The 16,880-nt window shown below is 49.8% G+C and overlaps 1 long non-coding RNA gene across 2 annotated transcripts in view; it reads left to right on the top strand.

Moving 5' to 3' along the window:
* The window catches only part of LOC310828465, a 74,639-nt gene that overhangs the window by 46,424 nt on the left and 11,335 nt on the right, over nucleotides 1-16,880 (top strand). The gene's annotated exons all lie outside the window — the stretch shown is intronic.

Raw genomic sequence — 16,880 nt, 5'->3', positions numbered from 1 at the left:
CTCTCCCTATTAAAATGTTAACTGATACTGTCAGGACTGCCGCTAGGTCCCAGCTCACAGAGGACCAACGCCCAGTGGATGTTATATACAAAAGTCTTTATTAAAGTTTAGTTTCCATTTCCAAGCTCTGGGCGCGCAGACCCACGTCTCAACGCTAGACCGGCTAAGTCCCCTCTGACTCACTGCTCCACCCACACCAGTTTAAGATTCTAGCCCGGCTCCACCTCCTACGCTGCTCTTTCCTTCGCTGGGTCTTTCTGCCCTCTGGGGTTCCCTCCTTCCTGGACTCCTCTGACGCTGAGCCTCCTGAGTCTTGCCCCTCCCTCCGGCGGGCTTTAGGACCTGGCTCCCTTTCTGGGCTCCCTGCTGTGCCGCGCTCCTGTACATTTGAACTTGGCGCGCGCGCCCAGCCGGTGACTTTCCTTCTGACCGTTTCCCCGCTTCCTGATGTGGGCGTTGCCAAACCTGACTCCTCTCCTCCCTCTGGTGGTGAGGACACTGGTCCCGACTCCTGGGACTCCCCCTCCCCACTGCGCTCTGGTGGAGAAGCTGGTCCTGATTTCCAACTGCTGCTCAGGGACTCCCCGCTAGCCCCTTCCTCCTGGGGCTTCCCCCCTGGAGCCCCCTTCGCTCTGGCCACCGGCGCTCCCTTCTGTGAGTCCTCCGATTCGCTAGAGAGGCTTGTGGAATAACTCTGGCCACTGTCACTGCCTGCGCCTCCCGCGTACTCCTCCTCCTCACTCTCCATTTGCTCCCCCTCCTGTGTCTCTCCTTCTGAACCCCTGACATCCATCCCCCCCTCGAAGCCCCCCCTTCCCCCTCCCCCTCTTCAGATGCGGGTTCCGGGCGCTCTAGAGTTGTCGGGGTGAGTTCAGGATACAGTTCGTCCCCCGAGGCGTGCAGCCATCGTGATAAGTCCGGAAAGTCCTCCATGGGCTCGTCGACTGCGATTCCCTCCGCTTCCATCTCCTGGGTGGTGTGTTCGAAATCTGAGGCCGCCCCCACATCACTCACGACCTCTTCTCCCCCTGTCGCCTGAGGTGACGCCACTTCCCAGGGTCCCTCCGGCATGTCTCTGCACCATCCCACTTCGGGTTGGTCCTCCCACCAATAAGATCCCCCCGTGCCAAAACCTGAGAGCGAGCCCTCTGGGGAGCTGCCTCCCGGAGCCGAGTCCTCCGCTGACGAGAAACCCCGGAAAGTGCTGGCCGAGAGTGTGGGTGTGAACAGACAATCATCGAAAAAGCCCGCCGGCATAGGCTTGTGCGGGAAAAGTGTATGGAATTCTTCCTTGAGCAACTGCTCCTCCAATGCGTAATCCGGCACCCACCTGTTGGCGCTGGCCGGGGTGTCCTCTGTGGCGAGAAGATATTCAATCCCGTCCTCCCCCCACCTTGAGTCCAAAATCTCTGTGGCTTCGTTGAGTGGCCCCCTTCTCGGCGACCCCCCCTTTTTGGGCGCTTCCCTGAGCGGGTCTGGCGCTGTCCCTGGTGCCTGAAACCTGTGGGGCTCTTTGTAGGGTGTGAGCACTGATCTATGAAAGACCGGGTGCATTCTGGACCCCTCCGGGAGTGTTAACCGGAAGGCCACTGGGTTGATCTGCGCCTCTACTTGGTAAGGCCCTAGCTGCTTGTGCCCGAGCTTCTTCTTGGCCAACGATCTGGCCGGAACTGCCTGGGCTGCTAACCAGACCCAGTCTCCTACCCGGATATCTTCCCCAACCCTCCTGTGTCGGTCTGCCTGCACTTTGTAAGCCTGTTTCGTCATCTCTAACTGCCTCCTGAGCTGCTCGTGGATCTCCTGCAACTCCGCTGCCACGGCCTCTGCTCCCTGCGGCTCCCCCTCCCTCCCTTTCTCTAAACCCGGGAAGGTTCTGGGATGCCGCCCATTGTTGGCGAAAAACGGTGTCACCCCCGTGGACACGTGTTTCGTGTTGTTGTAGGCAAACTCGGCTAGCGGTAGGTAGTCCACCCAGGTCGAGGGCTGCTGGTTCGCGTAGCATCTCAGGTACTGCTGCATGATGGCGTTGACTCTCTCCGCCTGTCCGTTAGTCTGTGGGTGTCGCGCCGACGCCAGGCTGACCTTGACGTTCAGGAAACCCATCAGCTTTTGCCAGAAGTTGGATATGAACTGGCGCCCCCTGTCGGACAGGATGGACCGTGGTAGGCCGTGCACCTTGAACACTTGGTCTATAAACAGCTTGGCGGTCTGCTCGGCTGTGGCCACCTTCGCGCAAGGAATGAAGTGGGCCATCTTGGTGAACAAGTCTACTACCACGAGTACTGCCGTCTTGCCTCTCGAGCTGGGCAGATCCGTGACAAAGTCCAGGGCCACCCTCTCCCACGGTTCGAACGGTGTCTGTAGCGGTTCCAACAGGCCCGCCGGCGGCTGGTGTACTGGTTTGGCCCTTTGGCAGGTGTCGCACCTCTTGACGTATTCCGCGACATCCCCCCTCATCTTGGGCCACCAAAAGTCTCTGGCTACTAGGTCCACCGTCTTCTCCTTGCCGAAGTGTCCCGCACTGGGCGCGTCGTGCAGCTGTTGCAGGACCCTCGCGCGGAGGTTGTCTCCCGGCACGTAGAGGGCTCCTTTGCGGATGAGCAGGCCGTCACGTATTTGGAAGTCGTCGTCCCTCGCCGTGCCGCTACGCACCTCCTCCATCTTGGCTCGCGCGAAGGAGTCCGTCTGCAGCGCGCGACGCACCGCGTCCAGGTCCACCGTGGCTGACGCGCATGCCCACGCCTTTGGTGCGAAAATATGCTTGGCCGCCGCCGGCGCCTCTTCTTCGAGATACTGCGGTTTCCTGGACAGCGCGTCCGCCATGATGTTGTTGTTTCCCGGAATGTATTCTATTCTGAAGTCGAAATCTGCAAAGAACTCCGCCCAGAGGATGTGTCTCTGGTTCAGGAACCTCGCCGTGCGCCAGTACTCCAAGTTCTTATGGTCCGTACGGACCTGCACCGTGTGTTTGGCCCCGACAAGGAAATGCCGCCACGCCTTGAAGGCTGCATGTATGGCCAGTAACTCCCTGTCCCAGATGGTGTAGTTCTGCTCCGACTTGCTGAGTTTCCTGGAGTAGAAAGTGCACGGCCTCCAGTCCCCCTGGTGGTCTTGCTGCAACAGGACGGCCCCCACGGCCCTGTCTGACGCGTCCGTCTCCACTCTCATGGGCCTGCTGGGGTTCACGTGTAGCAGGTGTTCCTCGGACGCGAAGAGGTGCTTGAGCTTCCGAAAGGACTGCTCTGCCTGCTCCGTCCAGATGAACTTCTTCTTCTTGGAACTGAGGGTGTCAGTGATGGCCGCTGTCTGCATGGCGAAACCTTTGATGAACTTGCGATAAAAGTTGGCAAAGCCGACAAACCTCTGGACTTCCTTTCGATTGCGTGGGCTCTTCCAGTCCAGCACTGCCCGTACCTTGGTACTGTCCATGGCGAGTCCCTTGTCGGACAGTTTGTAGCCCAGGAAGTCCACCTCCGTCTTGTCGAACTGGCACTTCTCCAGCTTGGCGTAAAGCCGGTGCTCCCGCAGCCGCTGCAGTACTTCCCTGACATCTCTCTCATGAGCCTCCAGCGACTCCGAGAAGATGAGGATGTCGTCCAGGAAGCAGACGCACTTCTTGTAGAGAAGACCCGCCAAGACATGATGCATGAATGCTTGAAAACAGTGGGAGCCATTTTGTAATCCAAAAGGCATAACTCTATATTCATAGGTGCCCAGCGGCATAAACATGGCCGTCTTCCACTCGTCACCCTCCCTCACTCGTATGAGATTGTACGCTCCGCGTAGATCCAACTTGGTAAAGATGCGCCCCTTCCGCACCGTCGCCAGCAGGTCATCGATCTTGGGCATGGGGAAGGCTGAGGGCTTGGTTTTCGCATTTAAGACGTGGCAATCAACTACAAGCCTCTTTTGGGGCGTGTCCCGCTTCTTTACAAAGAATACAGGGCTGCCCCCCACCGCCTTGGACTCTCGGATGAATCCCCGCTTCAAGTTGTGATCTATGAACTCCCTGAGCTCCTGCAATTCATCCTCAGACATGGAATACAGCTTCCCCGTCGGGAGCGTCGCCCCCGGCAGGAGGTCAATCTTGCAGTCGTAGGGTCTGTGGGGAGGCAGCTTGTCCGCTTCTTTCTCGCAGAAGACCTCCAAAAACTCTTTGTACTTGTTAGGTACCGCTTGCAACATGCCCAAGTTCAGCTGTGGTCCATCCTCGTGCCCCTCATCGTCCAAGTCAGCCAGGATGCAGTGTTCTGCGCAGTAGGAGGAGCCGAAGGTCAGTTGCCACTGGTACCAAGCTAATGCCGGGCTGTGCCTATCCAGCCAACTCATGCCCAACACAATGGGCGTGTCTGACAGGCGGGTGACGTTGAAGCTGATGACTTCGCGGTGATTACCAATGCGCATCACCATTGGCGGCGTCTGCTGCAGCACTTGCCCTCCCAGTAGCTCCCTGCCGTCCACCGTGATGACGTTCAGAGGTACCGTCGCTGGCAGAAGGGCTATGCCATGTTGCTGGATGAAGTCCATGCCTATAAAATCTGCATTGCTCCCAGAGTCAATCGTAATGGGGATTTCCACAGTGAGCCCATTGGGAAGTTGAAGGGATGCGGTGAGCTGCACTACTGGTTTGGGTGGGAGGGGGTCTGTGGGCTGTAACATTACTGGGGATTGCTTCACTGACTTGTCTGGCTGGCCCCCAGTGACTCCATTTCCAGCCAGACAGTGGAGTTTTCCTGCTGTGATTCACTCTGCTGAACTGTTTCTGTTACTGTCGCTGCGGCTGCAGTGTGCTTGTGAAACCGCTGGGGACACTCTTTCGCCATGTGCTGAGCACTGTCGCAGATGTAGCTCTTCCTGGTCCCTCTAGGAGGCTTCATTTTGACTGCTCCCGGCGTTAGGGCTCCGGCTGTGGACTGAGCCTTAGCACCACCTATCTCCATCGGCTCCTCTCCTCCTCCCAGCGGAGGCATGGATCGAGCACGCGCCGCTTCCTTGGGAAAGGGGGGTGGTGCTTTCGTTGGCGTGCGGCCCCAATGCACTTCCTCTTTGTCCCAAGAGCGTCCTTCCAGCCTAACCCCAATGGTGAGTGCCCTCTCCACAATGTCCTTGGTGGTTTGGGGTCTCTCCCCCCTTGCAATTTCGTCTTTCACAGCTCCGTTCAGCCCCTCCCAGAACAGATCTCTGACGGCAGGCGATTCTCTCTCCCACCCCAATGCGTTCACCAATGCGAAAAAACGTGAATGATATTGCCTTACAGTGGCTCTACCTTGTCTTAGTCCATGAATCTGTTTCCTAGCGATATCCACATCAATCTCAGACAAAAAACACGCATCCATCACTTTAAGGAAGGCACCCACATCTTGGAGGGCTGGATCCTTATCTCTCCAGAGATTGCGCAGCCACGTTTTCGCCTCTCCCCGTAAATGCGAAACAATAAATCCCACTCTTTCTTCCTCATTTTTAAAGTCCTTGTCAAGCAGCTGCAGTGCATATAGTACATCTGCTCTGAAGTTAGGATACTCCTGCAGGTCCCCATTGAAGTGAGACACAAGGCTCCCTCCTCTGTTCCCCAGCCCAATCCCTTCTGGTCTGGTGGCCGGTAGCCTCTGTGTAGTTAGCACTTCTAACCTGGTTCGCAGATCCTGGCAGGTAACAGCTGCTTCCTGCTCCTTCCTTCTGGACGCCGCAATTTCTGCAGTCAGCTGCGTCACTGCGTTTTGCAGACTCGCTATCTTCTCTTCGGTAGTCATTTCCCTGGTTTTCGTGAGCTCGCGAAGCACCAATCTTCACCCCTCGCTGCTTTCCCACACTCCACGAGGTTTTAAAATTGGTGGAAAATGAGTCAGAGGGGACTTACTGTCAGGACTGCCGCTAGGTCCCAGCTCACAGAGGACCAACGCCCAGTGGATGTTATATACAAAAGTCTTTATTAAAGTTTAGTTTCCATTTCCAAGCTCTGGGCGCGCAGACCCACGTCTCGACGCTAGACCGGCTAAGTCCCCTCTGACTCACTGCTCCACCCACACCAGTTTAAGATTCTAGCCCGGCTCCACCTCCTACGCTGCTCTTTCCTTCGCTGGGTCTTTCTGCCCTCTGGGGTTCCCTCCTTCCTGGACTCCTCTGACGCTGAGCCTCCTGAGTCTTGCCCCTCCCTCCGGCGGGCTTTAGGACCTGGCTCCCTTTCTGGGCTCCCTGCTGTGCCGCGCTCCTGTACATTTGAACTTGGCGCGCGCGCCCAGCCGGTGACTTTCCTTCTGACCGTTTCCCCGCTTCCTGATGTGGGCGTTGCCAAACCTGACTCCTCTCCTCCCTCTGGTGGTGAGGACACTGGTCCCGACTCCTGGGACTCCCCCTCCCCACTGCGCTCTGGTGGAGAAGCTGGTCCTGATTTCCAACTGCTGCTCAGGGACTCCCCGCTAGCCCCTTCCTCCTGGGGCTTCCCCCCTGGAGCCCCCTTCGCTCTGGCCACCAGCGCTCCCTTCTGTGAGTCCTCCGATTCGCTAGAGAGGCTTGTGGAATAACTCTGGCCACTGTCACTGCCTGCGCCCCCCTCGTACTCCTCCTCCTCACTCTCAGTTTGCTCCCCCTCCTGTGTCTCTCCTTCTGAACCCCTGACAGATACGTTCAACAATCACATTCTAACCAACACCCTTGAATGTAGCAAATTAAGGATGCAAAGGTGGAAATATCTCTGGCATCTATTAGGGGCCACCTGTCCTTGGGTTTGTACTAGCTCTATTTCCGCAGCTGAAATATTGCCACATATTAATTATCTCCCCAATCCAAAGGCCTGGGAAACATTATACCAGAAGAACCGTCAATCTATAATAAAATGTTTGGCTTCTCTGTCAGTTTAAATGTCTTCAGGGAATGGGCTCCTAAGCCTTTTTTAGAGGCAAGCAATCTTTTGTTCAAATTCTGCTGCAAAAATTTCCAGGAAGATTGACTTTTCTACCTGGGTGTCCACCAAACTTCAACTACCCTCCTAAATCAAGAGGCTCTCATTTCAGTGGCGGGCTGAATTCTGCTAAGTTATGGTACCTCCTGAGACTTCAGTTACATGGTGGGCCACAGTGCATATTTGAGGCTTCCTGCACCAAATCATCATACTGTCATGCAAACAAAGAGGTTTCAGACATGCAGATGTCATATAATCTGCATCAAAAGATTGGAGCAGACACTTGCCTCCATATAATAATAATAATAATAATAATAATAATAATAATAATAATAGTGGTTTCCCCAGCCACTCTGGGCGGCTTCCAACAGAACACTAAAATACAATAACCTATTAAACATTAAAAGCTTCCCTAAACAGGGCTGCCTTCAGATGTCTTCTAAAAGTTTGGTAGTTATTTTTCTCTTTGACATCTGATAGGAGGGTGTTCCACAGGGCAGGTGCCACTACCGAGAAGGCCCTCTGCCTGGTTCCCTGTAACTTGGCTTCTCGTAGCGAGGGAACCACCAGAAGGCCCTTGGCACTGGACCTCAGTGTCTGGGCAGAATGATGGAGGTGGAGACGCTCCTTCAGGTATACTGGACCGAGGCCATTTAAGTCTTTAAAGGCCTGCACCAACACTTTGAATTGTGCTCGGAAACGTACTGGGAGCCAGTGTAGGTCTTTCAAGACCAGTGTTATATGGTCTTAACGGCTGCTCCCAGTCACCAGGCTAGCTGCCACACTCTGGATTACTTGTAGTTTCCAGGTCACCTTCAAAGGTAGCCCCCGTAGACTGCATTGCAGTAGTCCAAGTGGGAGATAACTAGAGCATGCACCACTCTGGCAAGACAGTCTGTGGGCAGGTAGGGTCTCAGCTTACGTACCAGATGGAGCTGATAAACAGCTGCCCTGGACACAGAATTAACCTGTGCCTCCATGGACAGCTGTGAGTCCAGAATGACTCCCAGGCTACGCACCTGGTCCTTCAGGGGCACAGTTACCCCATTCAGGACCAGGGAGTCCTCCACACCTGCCTGCCTCCTGTGCCCCAAAAGCAGTACTTCTGTCTTGTCAGGATTCAACCTCAATCTGTTAGTCACCATCCACCCTCCAAAACTTTTGAAAGAGCCTACAAAGGTAAAGGGACCCCTGACCATTAGGTCCAGTCATGACCGACTCTGGAGTTGCGGCACTTATCTCGCTTTACAGGCCGAGGGAGCCGGCGTACAGCTTCCGGGTCATGTGGCCAGCATGACTAAGCCTCTTCTGGCGAACCAGAGCAGCACACGGAAACACCGTTTACCTTCCCACTGGAGCAGTACCTATTTATCTACTTGCACTTTGACGTGCTTTTGAACTGCTAGGTTGGCAGGAGCAGGGACCGAGCAACGGGAGCTCACCCCATCACGGGGATTCGAACCGCTGACCTTCTGATCAGCAAGTCCTAGGCTCTGTGGTTTAACCCACAGCGCCACCTGCGTCATGCCTATAAAAACCATAACACACATGTGTCACTTGGGGATGGAAGATAATTTTGTATTTTTAAATCAGTCAACCTAATTCACATATACCAGGCTAATATGCAGGTCAGAACATACATATTCTTCAGATTTTTCCCCTTCTCCAAATAGTGTGAGAGTTGCCAGCTGAAAAAATGTACCAAAATGAATGCTTTGGGATAAAATAGGTTCAGAAATGCATCCATTTATTACGCAATATGTAGAACCTAAATGTTTGGTCAAAAAATCTGCAAAGAACATTTGCGTGATTTCTATGGGTGTAGGATCTTCCAGAACAGTTGCATAGAGCATTGTTCCCCAACCCCCCCCCCCAGAAGACCACTTGAAAATTGCTAAGGTTCTTGGCAGACCACTTAATGATTTTTCTGCCTGTTGCACTGCCCTAGATGTGGTATGATTTTAATTGCATTTTAATTGCTTATCTTATTTCTAGTGGGCTGCATTTTATTGTATCCAATGGAATTAAAATTGTAATACAGTATAAGAAAGGAAAGGAGCAGTGAAATACTATTAAAATCAGTATCAGTATTTAATGGAATGGAAGTCCCATCTCCTGTCATCAACCAGAAATCCACAGACACACTGTAGACTACCTGACTGAACCTTGTGAACCACTGGTGGTCCATAGACCATAGATTGGGAACCCCTGGCTTATACGTATACAGACAGGAGACTTTGGCTATAGATTGCTGCAACATACTCTCTTACTCATTTCAGCTTAAGCTTACACCATTAACCAATGAAATCTATACTGAGTTTAACCATTTCAATTCTGGAACCACCAGAAAACTGGTATTTCGTATATGAGACTGGGAAGAGGAAGGTGGTTTTCACAGATGAGCGTACAGTATACCTTTCCGAATGGGGACAGGCCGGAATGCTGCTGATCTCTGGTGATTCATTCAGTACCCGCAGGAAATGTCTCTGAAAGCAGGTCTCAAACTGTGCCAACCAAATGAATAGATGAGCGCTCCAGAGAGAGCCCCCTTTCTCCCTCCAGTCTCTGAGTATCAAACTAAGCTCTCTCTCTCTCTCTCTCTCTCTCTCTCTCTCTCTCTCTCTCTCTCTCCAGCAGAAAGAATTATTGCCCCACTCTGTGCACAGAGACACATTGGAACAATGCCTGTCCCCTTCGAGGCTGAATTTAGAAAATCAGCTCGATATATTTAGGGCCCTGGCGTCTCTGTGCAACAAGAGCTTTGGAGCAGCAGGCGTAGCATAAAGCTCTTAAAAGGCTACAGGCACTGTGAATGCAATTCTCCTAACAATGGCTAATCCCTCCTCTTACAGTAATCTGCCCTCCTGCGTTCCACCTCCCCCCCTTCCCACCCCCACCATCTCTTCCAATTCACTCTCTGGAAGTGTTCCTTGCAAAAGGGCATTTCAGCTTCAAGGGAGCATGATTAAGGAAAGGCTAAATACTGCTACATTAATACAATTTGTTCCCATTTCCAGGAAACATCATGTCTGAAGGAGGTAATCCATCAGTGGCTCGTTTCACTGTTTAAAAACACACACTGGTATAATATGTGCGCTTTCTGTAGATTTGGCGCTCCATTGTGGTCTCAACCTTGACCCGGCAACAGCGTTTGAATGAGCGAGGGGGCTGGTTATATTTACTTGTTTCTCGAAGATCGGATTCTGTTGAGGGGGCTGCTAATGAGAGCGCCATTCAGCACCACCTGTGGAGATGGGTCCTTTGTACAAGTCTGAAATGGGGAGACCCATTCATCAGGATAATAGCCGCACGTACACAATCTATAACTGAATGAATATAACACGTTCCACACAGGCTTCATTGAAAGGAGCCTCTCATTCACTTTTGGTAAGCAATCGCTGAGCACAGACAGTAGAGGATGCAACCGAATGCAGGAGGGAAGGCAGGTTGTTCTTCCTGTTTTTGTTTCACTTGTTAAAAGTCAATTAACATTGACTCTGAGATCAGGAACACATCCACACCCGGCCATCTTTGAAAAGTGCTTTCAGACTAAATCGGAAGGGGAGGAAACGATGTGTTTTTGTTGAACGGAACAATATGCCATGATGGGTTTAAAGGGCCAGCTGAGCTCCTCGCCTCATGTATCCTGCACACAAGCATGTGATCCTGTCAACTTTGGAAGGGAATCAGCATCAGCAGCACATCGGGGAGCACAGATGAGAGATGGAGATGCAACCAGTGTTAGAAACTGAGATATGAAAGCTAGGAGCTTCTAAATGGTACCTTAGGCCTAGGTTATGGGTGCAACAACAGAATGCCTAGGTGTGCTTTTTATAGCAAGAATACAAAGCTGAAAATGAGTGAACTGCAGCTAAAATATTATGTTCATTTCCCACATGGTCTAGACCTTCCCCTGCCCACCTCTCTAATATTCTTAAGGGTCTCTTCTCCAGTCTTCAGAGAGTGGCTGGAAGTGGGGAGGCAGAAAAAGGTCCTCTTTTCCTCCCACTCTGCAGTTTTAATCTGAAATCTTAGGCGCAGTATGGCGCCCAGAGCTCAGAAACAGCTCTCACTAATGAAATTCTCTGTCGCAAAATGCGCCTAGAACAATGGGAGTTTCAAACACTGGATACAACAGAAAGCTCTTTTGCTCACTTCACCAAAACTATTCACTGACATGTTGGAGCAAATTTCTCCAAATAAGCATATTTGTGCATGCAGTAATTTTTCCAAGCATTTTGTATGCTATTTTCACTAATATATTCAGCATACTTTACCCCATATATATGCATTTGTGTAAACATTGCAAAATTTTGAGATGTGCATATTTCAAATGATGACTGTGTTTCAGTGCTCATCCTGTTTCAGAAACTCTGAATTTTATAAATTCAACCTTCAAATGTGAACTGAATCACATTTTTCTCCTGTTCTTAGAGTGTCAGTTACTGACCCTTGTCCGGAGATGGAAGCCAACTAGCTATGAAACTAACATGTATGTTATTCTTCTTTGTGGCTTTTTGCATAGTTGGTTCTTCTAATGTTATCATGTTTAACTGTGTAGATGGTCTAAGCTTCTCTTTTGCTTTAGAAACCTTAAAACCATGCCTCCTCACCCCCCCCCCAGCCCTGTGTAGGTATTCTCCAGAACATACTACTTCTTAAACAAATATAAATTTTCCAAGAAGTGTTCCTTAGAGCAATAGGGAGAAGGGACAGATGAAGTAATTACTGATTTGCTTAAAATGAGCAAAATTAAATAATTATCACACTTGCTTCTTTAATCGCCCCATGTTGAACAACAAACAGAGCATGTTATTTTCACACTTTGGGATTTGTTTTTACTACAGTTACCAACAACAGTTGTTGACTAAAAGGGGAGATTAAGGTGAATTGCAAAGCATCCTTGATTGAGAAGAAATGGTATAAAACTGGATAGTATGACTGGACCAAGATTGTGGGTTCTAAACAAACACATCCATACAAGCTATGAGAGTCAAACCAGCTATCAGGAATTGCATAAGGAGAAGCCCACTGGATCAGACCAAAGGTCTATGTAGTCTGGTATTATGTTTCTCACTGGAAGGATAACACCCAGGAAAGAAATGTGGTAGTCCCCCAAACACCTATTATTCAGCAATAGATTGATTCTGAACAAGCAGGCTCCATTTAGCTTTCACATCTAGTACCCTTGATAGATCCATCTTCCATGGATTTGTCCAGTCCATTTTCAAAGAATTTTAGAGGTGCAATGTCATAGACTGGCTGGACACAGAGGAATCTTGGTAGACACCAGGTGGAGAACCCCAAGGGGAAGAAAGCTCAGAGCCCGGGGATTGGTGGTGGGACAACGATGAGTGGTCAGAAGGAGAAGATTGGGAAAAGAAAATATCAGAAGCTGAAGAGGTAACAGGGTTTAGTGAGCAGGGAGAGTCTGTGGCAGAGAGAAGTCCAGAATCAGAAGCTGATCTGGAAGCTGGGGAGGAAGGAGGCCAAGAGGCAAGATGGTGAAGAAACCAAAGTGTTTCCCCCTTCTGCTACAACCAGCTCCCCTCCCTCCCTGATCTCCCAGGGCCAGAAGAGGAATGAAGTGGGAAGAGAAAAGACAGGCACGCTGGCATAGTCTCAGATTGCTTGGAAAGGACCTAGGGAAAGAGGAGGCTTAGGCAGTGTGGTGGAACTGGTCGCATTGCCCTAACTCTGCCTCTGCTCTGCCAATGACACTCTGGGAAGTTCTTGCTTTTTCTCCCCAGTTCAGCTCCAGAACTGAACATGGATTTGTGTGAGACAATATGGGGGCACACTAGGGGTTATGCATACTTCCTCTTCTCTCTCCCCCACCCCACCACCAACAATTCTTCCTCAGAAGAGCTCCTCTGCCTCTAGGCACCTAATAGCTTGGGCTGATTCATCTGCTGATATAATATCCAGTTCGGTTCTATCCTAGTGACTATTGCTTCATCTTGTGGTGGTTAACTGCCTTGGTGGCCTTTGACACAACCTGATCAGAAGAAATTAGTAGCTGAAGCTTTTTGACCTGAGCTAACTAGGTTATCAACTGCTAATGTCTGCCCCTCAATCTGCTGTGAGAGAGAAACAGGAGCAGGAGCCAGTGGAAAAATTGGCAACTCTATAGCCAATATTAAAAGAAGAAGAAGAGGAGTTTGGATTTTATATCCTGCTTTATCACTACCCGAAGGAGCTAACAATCCCCCACAACAAACACTCTGTGAGGTGAGTGGGGCTGAGAGACTTCAAAGAAATGTGACTAACCCAAGGTCACCCAGCAGCTGCATGTGGAGGAGCGGGGAAGCGAACCCGGTTCACCAGATTACGAGTCCACCACTCTTAACCATTATAGCACACTGGCACACTAGCTGCCTGATTCTGTGTAACTTTGCATTGCAGTGAGACACATCACATTTTATAGGATTTAATCCTCTGCAGATGTATATGGGTACCTTTTCAAGTTTTCCTCCTCCCTCAGTTGGATATCAAACATGTTTTTGCTAACCTTAGTTACAAAACCGACAAGGCTTCAGATGCTAGGGTTTGCTTTGAAGCATCTCTAAACAAGAAGGGATTTGTATATGGTGGAGTTTGGGGTGTGCATTTCAAAGCAAATTATCCTACAAGTCGGTTCAGAGGATCTCTTCTCACAGAAATTAAACTAAGTTGCCAGGTGATGAAAAACTCAGATCTCAGGTCCTGATGAGCTGCGTTTAGGCATTTGTATGAATATGCAAGAAGATCAAACCTCTCCATTCTGAAGGAAATCAGCCCTCAGTGCTCACTGGAAGGACAGATCGTGAAGCTGAGGCTCCAGTACTTTGGCCACCTCATGAGAAGAGAAGACTCCCTGGAAAAGACCCTGATGTTGGGAAAGATTGAGGGCACAAGGAGAAGGGGGCGACAGAGGACGAGATGGTTGGATAGTGTTTTCGAGGTTACCAGCATGAGTTTGACCAAACTGCGGGAGGCAGTGGAGGACAGAGGTGCCTGGCGTTCTCTGGTCCATGGCGTCACGAAGAGTCGGACACGACTAAACGACTAAACAACAAACAACAACAACATAAATATGCAAAGGCTTAAACTGGGGGCAGGATGCATGCCATACCCCCAGTGTCACCAGGCACGCCATCTGCTCTTAAAATTTTCAATGAGTGCGAAGTTCCGAAGAGAGTTTTAAATCACATTAAAACTAAATGTACTTAGACACTTCCTTATGAGTGGCAACCCTGGCTTGCTAGAGTTTCCATTCATAGGAATAATTTCTATGAGTGTTTAATTGAATACATTTAAAAACTCTTCAGATCTCCTCGTTAATTGTGCCTGGCGACGCTGGGGGTGGAGCCTGCCTGCCTGCCTTCTGCCAATGCCGCTTTAACCCTGTGTGTGCTCAGGCAAACGGTTAAGTACGTCTATGGCATTAATGCAATCATTAAGCGAACAGTATCCTTTTCAGAGTCTACCTATAGTTGGATTTGTTTGCAAAAATTAATATGGATTTTCTCCTAATTTGGTCCCTGGGGAGGAGCGGTTGGAGAAGGGAAGAATCTTCATTAATGCAGTGACAAAATTAGGTACAGAATATCCCAGCTTTGCCTTCGCTATCCAGTGAGGACCGCTCCAGGCTCTACCAAACGGCCATTGGTTGGCTGTTGAAGATATAATTCCATAACAGTAGTATTAAGTGCTGAAATGTGCCTGCCAATCTACCTGCATCAATCACCTGATTCCCTGCAATGACACAATGACATGTTCCAAAATGCTAGGGTGGCCAAGATTTGTATGAATTCTGACGTCTTTTCCCCCCATTGATGAATTAGCACGAAAACCAAAGGGGTCTCTGCAGTCCCATTGTGCGAAACAGCATCATGGCAGAGATTGCCATTTCCCTTTGCTTCTTTCATGTCCTCTTAATTAAATTTGGGCTTTTTCTCTGGACCTATGTGATAGCCCCCTTTGCTTTTGAAATGTTTCAGAGTTCCTCTTGCCTTCATTTCAAGTGTCTCACTGAATTTGTCCTTCCACTTACAGACCTTTGAATTACCTCTCCAGCCCGCATCCCTGTTCTTCTCCCCTCACTCCTATTTCCCTTTCACCTTCTCGGTCTGCTTTTTTCTTCTTTGCAGGCTGACGCCTCTCTCTGTTCTTTGTGGAAGCTTCTTTCTGGTGCCTTTGCTGCCGCCAGGGGTGTGATTGTGTGCACACAGCCCTTGAAGTCTGAATAGCCATCTTTGTCCTGGAGATGATGGGAAAGTTAGCGGCTTTGATCCCCGGTGCTGTTGTGCACAGGGTGGATAAAAGTTGCAAGGCTCAGACAAACGGGTTGTGTTTCATGGCCTGGCATCAAAGGACGCTGCCATTTTGAAACCAGCATACATTGAATCAAAATTGTGTCGGGATGGTATTTAACAAGCATTTCTCTTCTCTCACCCCCAGACACGCTCTCTCTCTCTCTCTCTCAATGATGATGTTCATTTGCATTTAATCCATAATGCAGAATACATGTTAACAAGGCAAAATGAATGTCAGCAGAGTAAACCATAAATGTCAAAGACATTTGCAGCTACAAAGGGAGAAGAAGACGGGATTGAAGCAAGCAATTGGAGCCCCTTTCCCTCCTGACCTTTGTGTCTTGACAAGCCCTGCCTGGGTAATGAATGAGCTAATCAGGAATAGGTTAGGCCCCGAGGTAATCTGAGACAATGTTTTCAAAACAGCGTACGGTATGTATGCCTCCACCTCTCTGCCATGCCACCTTTTGATGCAAATGAACCTCCATACCTTGAAGGCCCTTCCTCAGAGTGGGAGAGGAGGTTGGGCGAAAGAAGGAGCCTGGTTCATCCTGCCCAGATGCTGTACCCGTGCCAGGGCATTTCACTGCAAAGACAAAATGGCGCCCCATTATTCCATGTAGAGCCCACTGGTCTAGCACTTATTTATTCATTTGTTGCATTTATATCCTACTTGCCTCCAAGGAGCTCAAGTTGGTTTACCCTCACAACAACCTTGGGAGGTAGGTTAGACTGAGAGACAGCAAATGGTCCATGGCTAACTGGGATTTGAACCCTGGCCTGCCAGGTCCTGCTCTCTGCCTCATGAGACCAGGGCCCTGCAGGATCTGATTTCTTTCCACAGGGCCTGTAAGACAGAGTTGTTCCACCTGGCCTTTGGCTTGGAGCCAATTTGATTCCCTCCCTCCCTCTCTTTTTTCTTTTCCTTCTCCTCCTGCGATGAGGCTACATTTTAATATTTTAATGTTCCATTATTTTAATGTTGTATTTTATTTTTGTTTTTAAGTTGTAATCATTCATCTTGTTTTTATTATTGCTTGTAAGCCGCCCTGAGCCCGGCCTTGGCTGGGGAGGGCGGGGTATAAATAAAAAATTATTATTATATTATTATTAGTAGGACATTCTTACCACTCCATCACACAGACTCTTGCTACACCACACTTGCATCATACTTCAACAAGACATCCTCCACTGCACATTCTCCTTGAGCAACCTTGGACATGTCACTACCTCTCTGCAAATCCTACTTTGTAGGGTTGTTGCGATGATAAAATGGGGTGAAAGAGAGAACCACAATGTGTTCTGCCCTGAACTCCTGGAGGAAATGTAAGAGATATCAGTGATATAAATAAATCAAGTGTGCAGTTAACCAGGCCACTACAGCATGAACCCAGCTCCTGTATCTCCTTCCTCAACAGCTGTTCAGGAGTAGTCGAAGATGGGAGGAGCAGCCACACAGCCAGGCTCTTAAAGACATAGGGCCTCTTTTTCAAATGTGAACATGGCAACCCTGTTCATGAATAAAGCTTTAGTGCTTATGATATATAGATTTTGATGAGTAACACAGCTGAGCAGGTGGGTAAAACAGCAAAGCAAAGGGCTCCAATAGATGTCCCATTGGGTCTGGTCTCCTCTTGGAATCTTCAGCAACCAATAGTCTCCAAGCTCAGATTTGTAGGATAACA

Source organism: Podarcis gaigeae (assembly GCF_964106915.1).
Source record: "Podarcis gaigeae genome assembly, chromosome: 12".
Lineage (NCBI taxonomy): Eukaryota > Metazoa > Chordata > Lepidosauria > Squamata > Lacertidae > Podarcis > Podarcis gaigeae.
Note: the sequence above shows the minus strand (reverse complement) of the source record. Positions and strands in the feature narration are given on the sequence as shown.